Source organism: Myotis myotis, unplaced genomic scaffold, assembly GCF_014108235.1.
Source record: "Myotis myotis isolate mMyoMyo1 unplaced genomic scaffold, mMyoMyo1.p scaffold_m19_p_2, whole genome shotgun sequence".
NCBI lineage: Eukaryota > Metazoa > Chordata > Mammalia > Chiroptera > Vespertilionidae > Myotis > Myotis myotis.
Genome location: NW_023416324.1, coordinates 183,935,703 through 183,955,660, shown reverse-complemented (window position 1 = coordinate 183,955,660; position 19,958 = coordinate 183,935,703). Strand labels below are relative to the sequence as shown.

General features: G+C 36.6%; 1 protein-coding gene and 1 pseudogene across 1 annotated transcript in view; both read right to left on the bottom strand.

The window, feature by feature from the left end:
- The window catches only part of SPATA16 (spermatogenesis associated 16), a 200,709-nt gene that overhangs the window by 133,306 nt on the left and 47,445 nt on the right, over positions 1–19,958 (bottom strand).
- LOC118677755 lies at positions 17,590–17,674 on the bottom strand (annotated as a pseudogene).

Genomic DNA, 19,958 nt, shown 5'->3' with positions numbered 1-19,958 from the left:
TTTTTCCATATATAGCCACAGAATTTTGTATTATACCTTACTGTCTTTCCTATGATGATTTCTGAACAGATGGGACTGAGTTAATGAAGTTTTATTACTCTCTATAACTAATGGTTTATACAAATAAATACATTACTTCCATAAGAACAAAAAATTACTTGTTTTGGTAATTTCTTTTTTGTTTGCTTGTTTTTAATATAATTTTTATTGTTGATAGTATTACAGATATCTCCCATTCCAACCGCCTCTCCCCCACCCCCCCACCCCCCGGTTTGGTAATTTCTGATTAAAGTGTTGGAAATTTAAAAACTATTATATGAGTTTATTCAAAATTAATACCAAACTTCTAATACCATAGACTATTACTTTATATTAATTAGAAAAAGAGTATGTTTATAAAGCATGTTTATATATTTTATCCCTGTAAAAATAAATTTCGTAAAAGTAGATCGGTGTAAATAAGAGCATAGTTCTGTCTAGTGGCCTAGGTCTTCCAACTCTAACCATAATTTTTTCTTTCACACAAGGTAATTCTTCCTCCTTACTTTGTAACCATTTATTTACTTATACATTTTTGGCAAGTGCCTATAAAATTCTTACTGAATGAATGTTTTTATCTGCTATTTCTTGCCCATGATGTAGTGTCCTGGCTTTGCTAAGCTGTTCTTCAAAAGTCTTGTTCTGCCAAAGTTCTTTTGCCCAAGATAGATTTACTCTCCTAAGAAAGTGCTGCATAGTGCTTTAGAAATAGTTGGTCGATCTAGAGAATGCCAGGATTATGGAATATTTTAATTTCAACAAAGCATGATATCTGTATGAATAAGATGGTGACACTAGACAAAAGCATCACGCAATACATTATAACACTCAATAGATTATAAGTGGTTGAACAATTGACCAATACTCTTTTTTGTTGTTGTTGTTAATCCTCAACCCAGGATACTTTTCCATTGACTTTTAGAGAGAGTGAAAGTGAGGTGGAGAGACACACAAAGAGAAACATTGAGGTGAGAGAGATACATGGATTGGCTGCCTCCCACACGGGCCCCTACCAGGGCCAGGATGGAGCCTGCGACTGAGGTACATGTCCTTGACCAAAATCAAACCCAGGACCCTTCAATCTGTGGGCCAACACTCTATCCACTCAGCCAAACGAGCTAGGACTGATCAATACTCTTGAAGTTATTATGGGTTATTATGAAAGAAGGAACTTAATGGCTTTCTTAGCCCTTTTTGTGGACAACATATCTATTAGTAACTAAGATTGAGAAATTGAAAGGTTGCCTATGAAATTTTCAGATGGCATAAATTTTACTTAACAAGGAACTAATATCACTGATGACAGAGCTAAGTTCAAAATTATCTGGAATGGCTAAAAATAAAAGCCTTATGGTACGAATTTTTTTTAAAAATTAGTTTTATAGATATAATCACAGCTTGAGTATGGCTATGTGGAAAAAGTCTGAATATTTAAACTAATCACAGTGAAATGTGATATAACAATATGTTAGAGCTACAAAAACTGTACATAAAATTTGCATGAAATTGATCAAAAGTATTGGTGTCTAAATAATATATTTTCACTAAATTGTGCCTTAGCCATACAGTCTCTTGAATCCATCTATTGTTCAGAGTTTCTGTGAGAATCAGCATTATATTGAGTGTGTCTAGTCTAGAGTGTCCAATGGGTCTGGAGGACAGTGTGTGAAGAATATGGGATGAGATTGATATGTTTAGATAGTTAAGTAAGATAAATACTTTCAAACACAAAGACCTACCATGCGAAAAATAGGAAAATTGAAAAATTATTCTCTGAAATTCCAGATGAGATCAGGCAAAAGCCTAGTATTACAAAGTTATAAGTCGTTTAGTTCAACATAAGGAGATACTTATTAACCAGTGATGCAACAGGCACCGAGGAGAGTTTCTTATTACTGGAATCATTTAAGTGATATTTAGAATGCCATCTGTCAGGTTGTATAAGAAATTCTTGACTGAGTGGAAGATTAGACTAAATGACTTTCAAATATAATCACAAAAATCCCATATAATACACTGTTGAGTATTGTGAAGCATCTGAGTTTTTTCCTTGCTTGCAGGTTAACAAGTTAGCATGGCAGTTTCATGGATACTCATAGAAGACATGAACCTCCAAGGCCAGAGACAAAGGAGAGTTTCTTAGTCATAAAAATGGTAGTAGTTAGTGTATCAGTCTTTTGTTGTACTGCTGCAATTCCCAGATGGCAATGCCAAGGCCAGATGATACCTTCACATGCAGTAGGTTGCATCACATCACAGGAGAAGAATGCAAAGCTAAGGAAATGTAAATTCTATATAACAAAAAGATAATATGCAAATTGACCATCACTCCAACACACAAGATGGCCGCCCCCATGTGGTCAAAGATGGCCACCACAAGATGGCCAGCAGAGGAGGGCAGTTGGGGGCAACCAGGCCTGCAGGGGAGGGAAATTGGGGGCGACCAGGCCAGCAGGGGAGGGCAGTTAGGGGAGACCAGGCCAGCAGGGGAGGACAGTTGGGGGCAACCAGCCCGGCAGGGGAGGACAGTTAGAGGCGACCAGGCTGACAGGGGAGGGCAGTTAGGGAAGACAAGGATGACAAGGAAGGGCAGTTAGGGGTGACTGGACCAGCAATGGGAGGGCAATTGGGGTGACCAGGCCAGCAAGAGAGGGCATTTAGGTGCAATTGGGTTGGTAGGGGAGCAGTTAGGTGTCAATCAGGCCGGCAGGGGAGTGTTTAGGGGGTGATCAGGCTGGCAGGCAGAAGTGGTTAGGGGCAATGAGGCAGGCAGGCAGGCATGCGGTTGGGAGCCAGCAGTCCTGGATTGTGAGAAGGATGTCCAACTGCCCATTTAGGCCCAATCCCACTGGGGTCCCAGGTTGGAGAGGGTGCAGGCTGGGCTGAGGGACACCCACCCCTCATGCATGAATTTCGTGCACTGGGCCTCTAGTCTTTTATAATGAGCTGTAACCATGACTATCCTTAGCTCTAGTAGGAGACACTAACTCATCTTCCAAGGCTGTAGGCCAAAGGTCAACCAGTGCCTTTTTCAGAGGACATACAAACAAAAAAAAATCTAGGAGACACATGGAGAATTGTCTCCCTACATAGATAATTTTTGTTCAGATATGCAAGTACTATTTTTCCTATTCATTCTATTAACAAATAAATAAGGGTTCATAACAAAGTCCAAAAATTTAAAATATGCAGAAATGACAAAACGCCTAATGTTGAAAAGTAATTGCATTATTATCTATTTATATTCTGTTCTAGGAAAATTTTAAAGCAGCTTATAGAAAACATACATAAATTAAAGTAAAAATAACTTACAGGGAACAAAAGAAAAACTAGATGAATAGAATTACATCAAAATTAAAAACTTTTGTGCATCAAAAGACACTATCAACAGAATGAAAAGGCAGCCCAAGGAATGGGAGAAAATATTTGCAAATCATCTACACTAATAAAAGAGAAACATGGTAATTGGCGTACGACTGCTACCCTTCCCACTGGCTAATCAGTGAGATATGCAAATTAACTGTCAGCCAAGGTGGCGGCCGGCAGCCAGGCAGCTTGAAACTAACATGAGGCTTGCTTGCCTCAGTGACAGAGGAAACCAATGTTCCCCACCTGCGGCTGCAGGCCTCTGAGCTGGCAGCTTAAGACACATTGAAACAAATACCACTGGGCTTCAGCCAGCAGATTCGCAACATAGTAAGCAAAGGCCAGAAACCTACTTTCAGCACCGGAGGGAGGCCTAAGAGCTGGAGCCAAGCCTCAAGGTAAAGCTGGCCCAGAATTAAAAAAAAAAGAAAGAAAAAAAGGAGCCGTTGGGAACTTCAGTCACCCCCAGCCTGAAAAGAGCCCTCAGCCCCTCACACCGGCTGTCCAGGCACCCCATTGGGGACCCCCACCCTGATCCAGGACACCCTTCAGGGCAAACCAGCTGGCCCCACCCATGCACCAGGCCTCTACCCTATATAGTAAAAGGGTAATATGCCTCCCGGCACCGGGATCAGTGTGACAGGGGGCAGCACCCAAACCCCCTGATCGGCCCTGCGGCTCTGTGTGTGACAGGGGGCAGGGCCCCAACCCCCTGATAGGCACTGCTCTGTGTGTGACAGGGTGTGGTGCCCCAACCCCCTGATAGGCACTGCTCTGTGTGTGACAGGGGGCAGCGCCCCAATCCCCTGATTGGCCCTGCTCTGTGCGTGACAGGGGGTGGCGCCGCAACCTCCCCATCGACCCTGCCTTGAGTGTGACAGGGGACGGTGCCCCAACCCCCCAATTGGCCCTACCCTGAGCGTGACTGAGGGTGGCATCACAACCTCCCGATCGCCCTGCTCTGTGCATGACAGGGGGCGGCGCCCCAACTCCCCAATCGGCCCTGCTCTGAGCCCGACCAGGGGCTGCACCTAGGGATTGGGCCTGCCCTCTGCCACCCGGGAGCAGGCCTAAGCCAGCAGGGAGTTATCTCCCGAGGGGTCCCAGACTGCGAGAAGGCACAGGCCGGGCTGAGGGACCCCCCCTGTCCCCGAGTGCACAAATTTTTGTGCACTGGGCGTCTAGTATATCTGATAAGCAATTAATATCCTATAACTCAACAATAAAAAAACAATTAAAATAGGCAAAGGACTAGAATAGACATTACTTCAAAGAAGATATACAAATGGCCAATAAGCACATGAAAAGATGTTCAAAGTCACTCATAATCAAGAAAATGCAAATCAAAACCACACTGAGATATCACCTCACACTCACTAGATGATTATTAAAAGACACACACACCAAAAACAAACCAGAAAATAACCAATGTTGGCAAGAATGTGGAGAAATTGGAATCCTTATGCATGGTGTGGAGGAATGTAAAATGGTACAGCTGCTGTGGAAAAAAGTATGGCAATTCCTAAAAATATTACGAATAGAATTACAACATGATTCAGCAATTCCACGTCTGTGTATGTACCCAAAGTATTGAAAGCTGGGTTTTTAAAGATGTACCCCTATATTCATAGCAATATTACTTACAACTAGAGTCCCAGTGCACAAAATCGTGTGCGGGTAGGGTCCCTAGGCCTAGCCTGCGATCAGAGCCATCTTCTGCTCTTTCACCAGTCCCCAGTCCCACCTCGCTGCCACCCACCCCGGTTTCCCTTGGTTTCTTGTTTGCCATCCTGTGATCAGAGCCTGCGGGCTGGCAGGGAGGGGCCAAGAGGTGGTCAATGCACCTCATAGCAACCAGCTGAGCAGTTGTTCTGGTCATTACACAGTTATGGTCGCTGGGTTTTTACTATAAAGGATAGCCTAAAGGTGGAAGATCACTAGTGTCTATCAACAGCTGACTAGATAAACACATGTGGCATATACATACAATGGAATATTATTAGCCTTAAAAAGGAAAGTCTTATATATACTACAACATGGATGAATCTTCAGGACAGTATGCTAGGTTAAATAAACAATCACCAAAAGACAAATACTGTGTCATTTCATTTATATGAGTTACCTAGAGTAGATAATAGAGACATCAGGTAGAATGCTGGTTTCCAGGGGCTAGGGTGAGAGGGGAATGGGAAGTTGTTAATGGTATGGAGTTTTAGTTCTGCAAGATGAAAAGAGTTCTGGAGATTTGTTGTACAACAATGTGAATGTACTTAGCACTACTAAATTGCATATTTAAAGAATAAGTAATATGGTAAATTCTAAATTATGTGTGTTTCACCGTAATTAAAAAAAAAATTAACTGAATGAGGAAAGCAAGATTAAAAGTAGGAAAATTAAGGTAAAGCCTGGATGAAGTTAGCACACAAAATATGTCATAAGATCCTAAGAGTTCAGTTGAGATGGACTATATATTTTCTTCTAGGTTTGCTGGTAGCCAATGTAAAGAGGCCATACAATTTGTTTCAAATAAGCCAGTTGCTCAATTCAAATATTTCTTGTGGTACAATCAGAAAGATCACCTTATCCAAAGATGCCCTAGAATGAAGCAATCTGTCCTCAGTAACAGATTTGCAGAAAAATCAGAAAGTGTTCCATACGGTTGCCTTTTAGAGCTTCTTTCAGCATGAGTTGTTGGCATAATATTAAATCTCAATCTAGTAACCAAAATTCTGGGTAGGTGGAAGAAATGGGAATGTAAAGGGTAGTTATGCAATATTGCCGTCACTACACAAGGATTCAGTGAAATTTTACTGTTTCTGTCTTATTTGGTCACTTGGTTCATAGCAAAAGATTGATGATTAGAATTAAAAGCTAAAATAAAGTATAACAGTCTTCAACTTATTGAGAATAACTGAGGAGACCATTGCTCACTTTAAATATCTTACATTGACAAGCAAGACAGAACAATAGAATGACCCGATTTAATTTACATGGAAAAAATTGAACTATTTTATAAAGTATTAGAGCATAAAATTAGAATTAAGGGCATTGGCTTTTGAAATGAGAAAATTACAGTAGGTTGCTGTCGAATAAAGCATATAGCTCTGCCAAAGCAGTAGCAGAGTATGTTTTTGCAAAAGCATAAAAGTAAAACCTAGCTCTTTAGGGAAACAGCAAGAAGAAATAATTCTCACAAATTTCTTGAGATCCCAGCATGTGCATGGCACAGAAGGAAACAAGTTTAGAGAAGAAGTTAAATAGGGGAGTAATTCAAATATCATCCCTGGTGTTTTGCCTCTCCCAACTACAATTAATTTTATGTGTAAAACATTAAATGTGAAAAATATGAATTACTCAATTGAACAACAAATAGCTCATTTCTTGACATGACCAAGAATCAATCAGATAAATACTTTAAAAATTGCTATATTGTCACAATACTAAAAAAATATGTAGAGGGCAGATGTTATATTGTCTGTCTTCTTTATAGAGTTAGAATAAATACACACTAAAGAATGATTAGGATCTATGTTTAAGTATATTTTACTTTAGATTTTGAGTATGAGATTTCTTTGTTTAGAAAAATAAAATGAAGGTTAAAATTCAAATAACCAACTTAATGGGTCATCAATACCAAGAAATAGGAAAATTGAGAAGGAAGCCACATAGTCTTCAGTATCTTCCAAAAACATGAATTTCCTCAGTTACTATACATAAAATAATCACCAAAAATAAGTATAACATGCTACTGGATCTTTAGAAGTATGAAGTAGATGCCTTTGTAAGCAATTGGGAACATTTCATTTTCTCTACATTTCTTTTACTTTTTTTTACTAGCTTAATTCCTCTGTATCCATTGGAGACCTCACCATAATAGGAAGTAATGCTCAACAAAATTATCTTTATATGTGTAGCAGCTAGCAAACACTTAACACATGATGGGCACTAAATGAATCCTTTTGGAATAAAACCATGTTACTGAGTGACTGAATACACTCTTCCAAAAGGAGCCACCAAGGACCCTAATCTTATCTAAGATTCTCCATTGAGATCTACACCTATTGTGACCCGGATCTATCAAGGGCGTCTCTCCACTGATTTTTGAACCTATCTCCCAGTTGGATGTCAGGTTTACACAATAAACAATGTGTAAAATCCTGAACTGTATGCAGGAGTGAAAGGAAGTTTATGTAATTAAAGGATACAGAGATAGAGATCGATAAGGAAGGTCTTTGAGGAAAATTCAAAATACAAAATTGTTTTTCATACTTTGAAAACTCCACATGTTCGTAGACTCTAATTGTGTTTTCCCATTTTTTTCTCCATCTGTCAAATGTCTGGATAGAGTGAAAATGAAATGAATCCCCATTTATTTTTCATCTACATTGTAATCCAAAGGCTGTCCAGTAAAAGCTGTTAGTAAATCACTTGGTCAGTTCTCCCAACAAAACAGTCTTTAAGTAATACAGTATATCAACCTATCTTTTGACATTTTCATTTTTCGTTCTTGACATTTTTCTCTTAAAAAAAATAATAGTGTTGTCTCTGTTATCTTTTCTTCAGGATCCATGAACCAAATACCAGCTATCAACTCTCTTGTAGAAAAGCTATCAAGATTCAGAAACCAAAGATGTAGATGTAGAGCCCTGTTCATCTGTCTGTGTAACACTGAGGGGGAGAAGGGTGGATCAGCCATGGTGGTGGTTCAAGAACAGCTTGACAAATATCACATTTCTTTTATTCTCTGTGTTACTTGGGTGGGATGCATTTTAGAATGATTGCTTTAAAAAGCACAATTAATAAATTCCCCTCTGTTCTAATTTACCAGAAATGATGATTTACTCAGCTATGATTATTGAGTATAAACATGTTCCAGACACTGTACAGTTTTTAAAGTAAAGAGCCAGAATGGTAAATACAAACTTAAATTAATATTTTGAGTAGCTCTATTGTGTGGAAATAAATGTCTTCTTGCATTCTATTATTATTTATGCTACCTTCAATGGGCAATTAGGTAAGAACCTCTAAAGTGAACTGAAATAAACTGTAATGAATACTACTAGATAGTTTCATAGGACAATGAAATAGGATCTTATTTATTTTAGAATGGGCACTATATTTATGTCTACAGTGTCTATCCTGGCTAAGCCCCTAGATTATGGACAATAGTTTGGAAGTTTAAAATCAAAATTTGAATTGGATAAGGACTTTAATTATAAAGAAAGCTCTCATTATAGGATCCAATGTTTAGTTATAAACCAAATTACCATTACTCAAAGTGACTCTAATTAGGAATGTCTCTTAATTACAAATTGTATAAATGAAAATGTTAATGGTTTCCCTTTGAAACACAGGGAGTTTTTTAATGTGTTTATTAATCCTTTCTTTATTGACAAAGATAACTCAATCTCCCATTTTGACATTCTATCCTGTTTGGCTCAGAGTACTGAGTTGCAACCTGTTGTGACTTGTACCAAATAAAGTGTCTTTGCAAAGAATACATTTTCTGAATATCTTTAAAAATCTTGCTATTTCTGTGAATATAATGACAATAGCACATATCATACTTGTTTTGTCTAAAAATCTGTTAGACAATAAGCAACTATCTCCCAAACAGAAATATTAACCCAGTTGTGAAAAACCATAAAAGTTCATACATAACCAACAATAAATGCACTGAAACTGGAAACAGTTACATTATGAATGCATACAAAGGAGATGAGAAAAACAAAAGGTTTGGGGAAAGGGTCTACTACAATGATGGGAACATATAAAATTTGGAACCAAATCAGGAGGAAGTGAATTTTGAGCTGCATTTTGAAATGGTCACAATTAAGGAAGAGCGGTAGAAAACCCAAACTGGAAAAGTGGCCCCCAAATGACTTGGTGACAGAAAATGGCAAAGCATATTAAAAACTGCCGTGTGTATTTGCCTGACTAAAGTAATAAAATTGACCAGAGGGGAAGGCAGGAGTCTATTAAGAATCTGTTCATTAGTTAAATGATTTTTAACATTATAGAAGAAATTACTAATGCTTCAGGGATTACTAAGCAAGCACATGATGGAAATAGTTTTTTTTAGAAGATAATCACTACAATGATCTGAAGAAAGATGAGAGATACAAGCGCTGGTAAGATACCAAGGACACTATGAACTAGTGAGTGGTTCTCCAAGTGTGGCTTGCAGATTCTCAAGGGTTCCTAAACACATTCACGGGGGCTCACAATATTATTATTATAATTAGAGGACCGGTGCACAAAATTTGTGCACTGGAGGGGGGGGGGTCCCTCAGCCCAGCCTGCCCCCTCTCACAGTCTGGGAGCCCTCAGGGAGTGGGCCTAAGCCACAGTCTGGCCTCCCTCTGTGGGAGGTGACCAACTGATCAGGGGAAGGTGCCACCCCCATCACCCCGCTGCTGCCGCCACTGCTGGCCGCCACAGACACCAAGGTGTTTTCATCAACACGGACTCCAGTCCCTTCACCACGAAAAAATGACAACTTTCTTTAGGCATTTTCAAGATGTCTCTTTCATAGTATCTGATCCTTCCTTCCTTCCTTCCTTCCTTCCTTCCTTCCTTCCTTCCTTCCTTCCTTCCTACCTCCCTCCCTCCCTCCCTCCCTCCCTCCCTCCCTTCCTCCTTTCTTTCTTTCTTTCTTTCTTTCTTTCTTTCTTTCTTTCTTTCTTTCTTTCTTTCTTTCTTTCTTTCTTTCTTTCTTTCTTTCTTCTTTCTTCACCTGAGGATATTTTTCCATTGATTTTTAGAGAGCATGGAAGAGAGAGGGAAAGACAGAGAGAAACAACAATGTGAGAGGCACACTTTGATTGGTTGGCCCCCACATGAGCCCTGACCTGGGCCCCGGCCAGGGAGAAGCCTGAAACCTAGGTACATGCCCTTGATCAGAATTGAACCCAGACCCTGCAGTATGCAGGCCAAGGCTCTATCCACTGAGCCAAACTGGCTAGGGCAGGATATGACATTTCTTAGCCCCTCCAGCAGCAGACCTTCGTTTCTTTCCTTCAGGAGTGAGGTGGAAAAACCCTAGATCACCTTCTTGGATTCTTATTACCCAAGTTACCAAGAACACTGTGAGTAGCATACTGGAAGCTTAGCTAATGAGTGGTCAGAAAAGGTGTTTCCTCTGCAGCTCACCTGCAGAGGAGGAACTGCTGGTGTGCCGCGGCTGGAGCAGCCCCAGGCCCCCCTTGTCAATGTCCGCTCTGGGCCTCACCTGTGCGTGCAGCCTCCTCCTGACCGGTTGTGACTGTTACGGCATCTGGGCTAATTAGCATATTACCTCTTTATATATATAGATGATATTAAGATATTATTTTCCCTCTTCACTGTGTTGACATTGGCACAGATGTTGAAAAAGCCATGGTGGGTAAAACTGCAGTCTTTCTCAGGAATCAAATCAGTTATAGCAAACTGTCCTAGTAATCTAGCAGTATATTCTTCACCAATTGAATACACTCCCTCCTTGGCCTGCCACCCCTCCAAAAAAATATAAATCTCAACCCTTGAGTACATGTCTTTTTACTATTTGGGATGACTAGATGGGACATATGCATAAAGCACTTCTCTCCGGCATAACAAAGTGTGACAGCGGTCTCGAAGAAAGCACGTGTGCCGGTGTTTGCATTTGTAAGCTGACTTAGTCACTGTTTCCAGGGAATATCATCCTATTTTACTGGGAAGAACAGCTAACAGACTCTGATGATCAGACGTGGAATTTGGCAGACATTTCTCAAAAATAAAATAAGTGTGCCTGTCACTTAAAGGAACACAACTGACAGTATTTATTGCCAGCAATAAAAGTTTGACCTTTCGAGTAAAATTAGAATTTTAAAAAACTTGTATCTCTCACTGTGAGTTTGACAGCCACCCAATGCTTGAAGACTTTTCTGATGAGATTGGTGAAATTAACATGCAATTTTGTAAATTTACTATTGCAAAATTGAATTCTGCATAATAGAAATCTGCAAATGATGCATTATTTTCCGAATAATAGTCCTACCCGGTTTGGCTCACAGGATAGAGCGTCGGGCTGGGGACTGAAGGGTTCCAGGTTCGATTCCGATCAAGAGCATGTACCTTGGTTGCAGGCATATCTCCAGTAGGGAGTGTGCAGGAGGCAGCTGATCGATGCTTCTCTCTCATCGATGTTTCTAACTCTCTATCCCCCTCCCTTCCTCTCTGTAAAAAATCAATAAAATATATATTAAAAAAATAATAAGCATATGATGTCACTAACTCATGCATGGGTAAACAATCCATTCAAAGTGTAAAGAGACCAAATGGCTTTTAGTGTAACAGAGTACAAATTGGTTGATAAAGTTTCAGATTCCACATTGCAATTAATCTTTAAGCAATTACCACTTGATAAATCTTGGTGTTACTATCAAAGAAGAATATTCAGGATTATCTAAAAAGTTCATTAACATCATCTTTCTCTTTCCAATGATACATCTGTGTCAGACTGGATTTTCTTCATATTGTTTAACCTTTTTGCAACAGATTGAAAGCAGAATCAGATATGAGAACCCAGTTTTCTTTTATAATGCCACACATTAACAGATTTGCAAACATGTAAAACAATGCTACTCTTCTATGTAAGCTTTTTGAAAATAGAGTTATTTTTCATGAAATATATATTTTATGTTAACATGTAATGGGCTTATTATTTTTAAATGAGTAAGTATTTTTAAATTTCTACATTTTAATTTCTAATGTGATACATATTTATAGATAAACACGAAGAGAAAGCTCTTCAACATTCTCAATAATGCTTAAAAATATAATGGGGTTATAAGACCAGTTTGAGGACAAGTAAATAATAAAACTGTATGAAGGCTCTAACTGTATAGATGAAGATGAAGAGGCACATGGGACATGCTTGTTTAATAATTTGCATTATATCACCCATCCTTTTGACCTCTCTCCTAAAACCAAAATACCCCTTCCCTTTTTTTAGGCTATATCCATGACTCTCACATTATTTTCTTTCCACAAAAAGCAAAACAGACTTCATCAGAGCCTATCTGTGTTGAACAGGTTCTACAAAGGAAGCTTACAGAAATTAAAAGTCTAAGAAAGCAAAAAGATTGAGATTAAACATATAGGAAAGTTATATATTGGACTTTATCTGCTAATCTCTTACAGTGAAATCAACTATTTTCTGTGTGAAAGTCATATTTGCTAACAAAAGCGTAATGCTTCGTAATATTATAAGAACATTTGGATACAATTACAAAATTATTTTGCCCCAGGTAACTGGAAAGGGCACCTGATCTGCATTTTCTCCAGTGAGGAAGATTCATAAGAAATGCATGTCACACTAACCTGTGAGCAAAGTTATAGGTAGTGACATCCAGGAGGCTTTTATTTTCAAACTAAGGTGTTACAACTTAACATATGACTGCTCTTCAGACTTCTGTGAAAAATAAGGAAAAGTCACAGTCCTGAAAGAGGATAAACATGAAGAATTCTTGCCATAGCAACAAAAGAGGAAATGAAGGAGAGTTTAGATAAATACAGCAGTAACAGGATAACCCTAGGATTTGCAAAATGTTAGTGGAGGCCAGTACTATGTTGCCAATAGTCTTGTAGAATTTCAGGTTGGTCACCTGAAGTCTTTGAAAATACACACAATATTGACCTTAAAGTTAAGATTTGCTCAAATATTTCCCATTTGCAAAACATTTTCCCATCTATACTATCATTTGACCCCCGCTGCAAGTGCTAAGGAAGATAATGTTATTTTCCCTTGTTCAGAAATGCAGAGCTGAAGCAAAGTGACTCGTGAAAGTCAAGGCTAGTCAGTGATGTTGCAGGGATTTAAACCCAGACCTTTACTTACTGAACCTTGTATAACCACATTACAAGGAAATTTACAGCTTCCTTTCTTTATTTGTATTTGCAGAATTAATTCTGGGAAATTTAGAACTTTTTAAGAATCAACTGACCTTGCAGGAAGTAGATACAAACATATCTCTTCTGTTCTCATTTGTACTTATCCCAGGCCATGCAACTGACATCTTTTAGAACATTTCAAGTACATGAATGCTTTTAATACCCCAGTGAGAATTTATACAGGAAGAGGCTGCAGAAAGGCTAAGCCATTTGTTTAATAGAATCATCTTACAATAACATAGGAATAGATCCACCCATGAGGAGTGTCTGTGCAGCCAACTTGCCATCTTGAGGAATGGATCAAAATGGATATTTCCTAAAGGCAGTACTTAGCATGTTAGCACCCACTGCACTGTTTTTCAAGAAACACAGCGAATTCAAAAGCAGGGAAGCAAACCAACAAGAACTGATAGATTTACCTTCTAAGGACAGGCAGATGCATTATTGCATAAGAATACCACTCCATTTCATTAATATACTGCTTTCTTATTTATAAACCATTTTTATATTGAGAGTTAATGGGAAGGAAAGATAAAAGTCAAATGAATACTGACTTCAGAGATAAGACTAAACTAAATTGTTAGAAGAGAAAGAGTGGAAGCTAGGATGAGACAGAAAACATCAAGCAAGATGATTGTAAACTAAAATGCAGTCAATTTGAATATAAATGTAGAAGATGACATGTTTGGCTGAAAAGCCCTGGGATGAATGACAGAGTATAATGGAGACAATAGAAAAATGCTGTAGGTGGAATTATTTTAATTAATCTATTGCAAGCTCTGTATAATGAAAATATTAAAAATATAATCATGAAAGTTTATAAATATATTTATTATAAAAAGAGTATGATCCTTTTATCACATCTTTTGCTACTTGGACAGGCAACTTAAGGAATCCAATCCAGTTTTAGGATCTCTCTCCCTTCCTCTTTCTCTTTGAAATCAATTAAATACCCCCAGAAAACAAATAAATCTCACGAATATCTGTAATGCTTGAAGCTCATATCACCTCTAAGCATTTTAATTAACCTCAAAGTTGTGGAAAAGAAGGCCCCAAAAGTTCTATTTTCACAGGAGTTTTCAAATTGTCTACTTAATTGAGTATCTGTTGGGGTTCAAAGAGGATATTTTAAAAATAATAGTTTCCTCTGCCCTGGCCGGTGTGTCATCCATCATCCATGCACCAGAGGTCACCAGTTAGATTCCTGGTCAGGATATATGCCCAAGTTGCAGGCTTGCTCCCCTGTCAGGGTGCATGTGGGAGGCTGCCAATCAATGTTTCTCTCTCACATGGATGTCTCTTTCTCTTTCCCTTCCTCTCTCTCTAAAAATCAATAAAAACATATTTTAAAAATAAGAATAGTTCCCTCTATGCATATGTATAATTTATTGCTTTATTACCATTGAAAATAATCTATATTTGTTATTGTTGGGACTGAAATAAAATACAAATCTGATATATTTTGAGATACAGGAATGACTTCAAGCAATTTACTTAGACTTAAAGGTGAGAAAACTGAGGCAAAGGAAAGTTACTTGTGAAATTCAAGCCTAGTAAGTGATGAAGCAAAGATTCAAACCCATGCCTTTGGTTATTTTAGTTTTTTACATTTGACTCATAATTATTTTGATGTTTATAATTTAATTTCCATGTATTTGAAAGGATTTTCTAGATATCTTACTTATTGAGCCTTATTTTAACCTCTGATAGTACCCCTTTTTTGAGGTCCACTTTGATATTTAACATAGGCAAAACTGACATAAACACAGGTTTTAATGGTTACTGTATGGTATATAATTTTTCTTCCCTTTAAACCTATGTCTTTTTGTAGACAGCATATAGTTGAATCTTTTAATGTAATCTAGATTGGCAATCACTGCCTTTTAAATACAATGTTTAATTAATGTATGATTAATGCAATTATGAATATGGTTTGGTTCAACTCTACTATCTTGTTATTACATTCCAATGTCCCACTTGATTACTCCTTTTCTACTTATTTTGTTACTTAAATATTCTTTAGTATATAATCTTTAGCCAATTATTGGCTTTCTAGCTCTACTTTTTATATTTTTTAGCTATTCAAAGGATTATAACATGCATCCTTAATTTAACACAGGCTACTTAGAGTTAATATTGTACTACTTCCTTTAAAAAACTTAGTAATAAAATTTTCATTTGTGCTCCCTCCCTTGGGCCTTTGTGGTATTGAGGTCCAATATTTCCCACTGAAATAATGTAATCATATTATTTATTGTTTTTACTTTAGATAATATGATAAAATGCTATTATTTTCCTTTAAATAGTCATTCTTCTTTAAATACACTTTGAAAAGAAAAACTGTGTTTTATATTTACTTATTTACCATTTCTAGTGTTACTCATTCCTTTTTGTAGATCCAAATTTCATCTATTGTAATTTACTTCAGCTTGAAATATCTTCGTTAGCTTTTCTCCAAGTGTAGGTTTGCTTAAGGTTAATTTAAAAACTTTTATTTATACAAAGATATATTTATTTTACTCTCATTTTTGAGGAATATTTTTGCTGAATATAGAATTCTGGCTTGACATCATTTATTTTTCTTTCATCACTTTAAAGTTGTTCTACTGCATTTTGGTCTCCATTATTTCCAATTAAAATTCATCTGTTAACTTAATCAATAAAGAAATTTAAAAAAATACAAGTCACCTGTTATTTGTATCATTGTTCCTTTGTATGTAATGTGTTGTTTATCTTTTACTGTCTTCAATATTTTCTCTCCATCTTGGGTTTTCAAAGAGTTTCATTATGATGTTCCTAGATGTGGTTTTCTTTGTATTTATCCTAGTTGGAGCTAAATGTCTTCCCTTTTTTTAAAACAAAATTTGGAAAATTTTTAGTAACTGCTTTTATGATCCTTTCTCTTTTCCTTTCCCTTTGAGACTTAAATCACATGTAGACCAGATTGTTACAGTCCTTGAGAACAGATCACTGAAGCATTGGTTAATTTTTTAAAATCTCTTTTTACTCTTTGTTCTTCATATTGGGTAGTTTCTATTAATTTGTCTTAAGGTTCACTAAACTTATCTTTAGCAATCGTCAATCTGATTTTTTAAAATTGATTTGAGAGAGAGAGAAATATAGATTTGTTGTTCTACTTATTTATTCATTCATTGGTTGATTCTTGTATGTGCCCTGACTAAGGATTGAACTCACAACCTTGGCATGTCAGGACTATACATTAACCAACTGAGCCAGTCAGCTAAGGCTCCAAATTGATGTTAAGGTCAATCAGTATATTTTTTTTTATTTTGGATATTTTATTAATCTATACAAAATCTTTATTTGATTATTTTCTACAGTTTTAATTTTTCTGTTAGAGTGTAATCATCTCTTCACTTATCATGACTATGTTCGGGTAGGTCTGTTTGGGCTTTGAGCTTGATCCTAAGGTATAGTCCTTTCTAGGACATGGTCATTACTCTGTAAGCATGGCCTTTCTGGGGTCTCACCTGAATGCCAGAGGTACTCAGTGAGGTCTCTTTGCATGGGCATTCCAACATCTAGCACTGCAGCTCCTCTAATATTTCCATTTAGCACTTAGACCTTTAGTAGGGAATCTCTGCTACATGAGTCTCACTACTCACATTGGTTAAGAACGTGCAGTAAATCCTCATGTAGACTTCTACCCATAACTTCCTTACATAGCAACCTCTTCTTTGGCCAACTGCCCTATAAATTACAACTTTTTTTGGCAGTGTAGTATTCTAATCTCTGTGTCCTCAACTCAGCAAGACAGTAGTTTAACTCGATCTCCATCTCCCTGAATTAAAGCAGGAAAATAACCCAGTCAAAAGCTGAGAAAACTGTGGGGCTCACAATGTGTATTTCCCTTCTTTGAAGGATCAGAGGACCGCTGTGACCATTGTCCAATGTCTGAAAACAGTTTTCTCATATATTTTGTCCAGGTTTTTTTTTTTTTTTTTTTTTTTTTTTTTTATAGCAGGAAGGTAGGTTCAATATCAGTAACTCATTTAAGGCTGGAATAAAAAAAAATACATGAGTTTGGATTTAATTTTTTGAAACCCTGTGAGATAGTATTTGTGAAGTAGATACTATTATAACCCAATTTTGTAAAGAATTAAATTCAGACTAATATTGAATAGGGGAGTCAGAATTTTAACCTCAGCAGCTAGATTCCAGACTCTGTGCTCTGATTCCATATACTATGCGGCCTCTGTAAAATGAAATTGTGCTTATTTCCTTCATAGTATTTATCACACTCTTTTCTCATAGATGTATAAATATTTTTTTTAACTTTGCTATTTTTCTGCTATGTATACTACACTTGATCTTAGCCAAAAGGCCGAGAAGCGATCTCTGCTATGTATAAATACCATATATTTCCTGTTTAAAACTGCCTCCTCACTGCCTAGCAAGATGCTTGGTAGGAAGTCAATAACTATTTGTTGAATGAATGAATGAATGAATGAATGAATGAATGAATGTAGATGCTGCCATTATAAAAAATATTTTGAAAATAGAATCTTTTTCACATAACTGGTATTTGTATTTCATCTTGCTAGCCACATTGTGGCATCAAAATTCTGCAACAAAAAAACAAGCAAAAATCTAAAGGTGAGAAATATGCAAAAAAAGTGACATACATGATTAAGAATCTTTACAATTATATACATCAAGATGTAATTATATGATGGAAAAGAGTTACAGTAGAATTTTTACTCTTGATAAGACAGCAGTAATTAGAAATCAGCCTGGTATGTTCAGCATATCTACTGATAAATAATGACACTAGTTAATGAAGTCAGTACAGAGCTGATATATTTGACTGGTGAATCTAGGTGTCACCTTCCCCCCCCGCCCCCAAGTGTCACTTTTGATTAAAGGGGGGAAAAAAGATGCCCAGGTTTGCCACTTTGAATATAAAATTAACAAAAAGAAAAAACTGTTTTTGCTAATAATTATTTCCAGAGACTTTGTATCACTTATTATCATATTTTAAATGTCAATAATAAACAAATTATTTTTAAAATGTATCTTTGTTGAACTTAAAACTGTAAAGTTATGCTTCTTATAGTCTTCTACACAACAAAACAACATGCATTTATTTTTATCAGAAACAAAACTACATGATAGTTTTAAGCTAATTTTGTGTTAACAAATCTCTGAAAGATATGCTGTAGACTTCACATTTACATAAAATTAAAGAAAGGATGCTTCAGCAAATGCAAATAAATGCAAAAAGGAATATTTTGATCCATGATTAGAATCACTCATTACAATATGATAATAATACAAAAGCAAAATTTTTCACTCAGAGTATAACTAATGGTTGTAAGCTATTTATAGACTGAGTATCCTGACTAATTAATTTAGAAATATATTGATTGTATTTCAATATCTGCTTTTAAATCTGAGCTCCTTGAAAACATTTTAATATTAGAATTATATGCACTCACTTCCGCAGTTCCGCAATATGACAAGCCCCGCAAAATGATTTATTTCATTTGGTGCATTATTAATTGTATGAATTGACTGTTTAACCTCTATTGATTTATATTTCTTACTTAATGTTCAAGTAAGAAAGAGAAGCAGAAATTATTTTACAGTAGAAAAAAAATTACAAAAGTTAATTCTAGCAAATAGGGAAGATGATTTTACTATTCAGCATTATGTATCCTCCCTTCAGTAATTTTCAAGGTCTTGAAAGAGCACTCTTAGTTTTAAAATAAGAGTTTTTAAGTCTAAATAATAAACTTATTGAAGATAATTCTTGTATCCTCAGGAATAGTAGCTTTTAATTGTTTCTTTTTTAAAATTAAATTTTATTGGGGTGACATTGGTCAATTTGGATTTTAGTGGAATGTTTAATCCACGTTCATTTCTTATTTTTATAACACTGAATATAATTTTGACCTGACCATACCAATAGGAACCCTTTTATTATTGTAAGTATTTTGAAAATTCATCAAACCATTCTGATACCCAGGAGATATTTTTTTCTTAAAGTGTAGGCCATGGTAGTGGTCCTGTTTATGTGTAGTGAAAGCCATGAGGAAGGTGATATATAATTACTTTTAGTGCACTTCAATTCATTATTGCTTACATATGTCTATAGATTTTTCTGGGCTAGTCCCAATTTCAAATATTATCCCCAAAATGCTCACAAGTCACCCAAGTAGCCCAGAAATATCAATACTTTGACATACTAAAATACATGCTACATTTCCAATATTGGTTATTTTAAATGGAGATGTAATATAATTCTTGGACAGGCCATATGTCTTGATACTGGGTTTGGAAACTATAGGAAACTGAATTTGCTTTCAGTGTCAAAGAGAATATGCCTTAGGTTCTGTAGTTTATTTACTCAGAAAAATATCTTTCAAGCAGGTTATCTTGTGAATTTCAAAGTGATTTTGTTGTCTGCAGGTTCTTGATGTTAATCTTAAGCCTACAAGCATGAGGTCTCCTCAGGGCTGTGAAGAATCTTAGGTAGAACTTTCTCATCTTTGTGAATGTGGAGTTGTAAGTGACTTTTACCAAGCTGGCAGATCTTCTGCTTACACAATAGGTCATAATATGATTGATAGTTATGTTTCCTAGTGGTTATTAACAGGGCAGGCATTTTTCTTTCATGT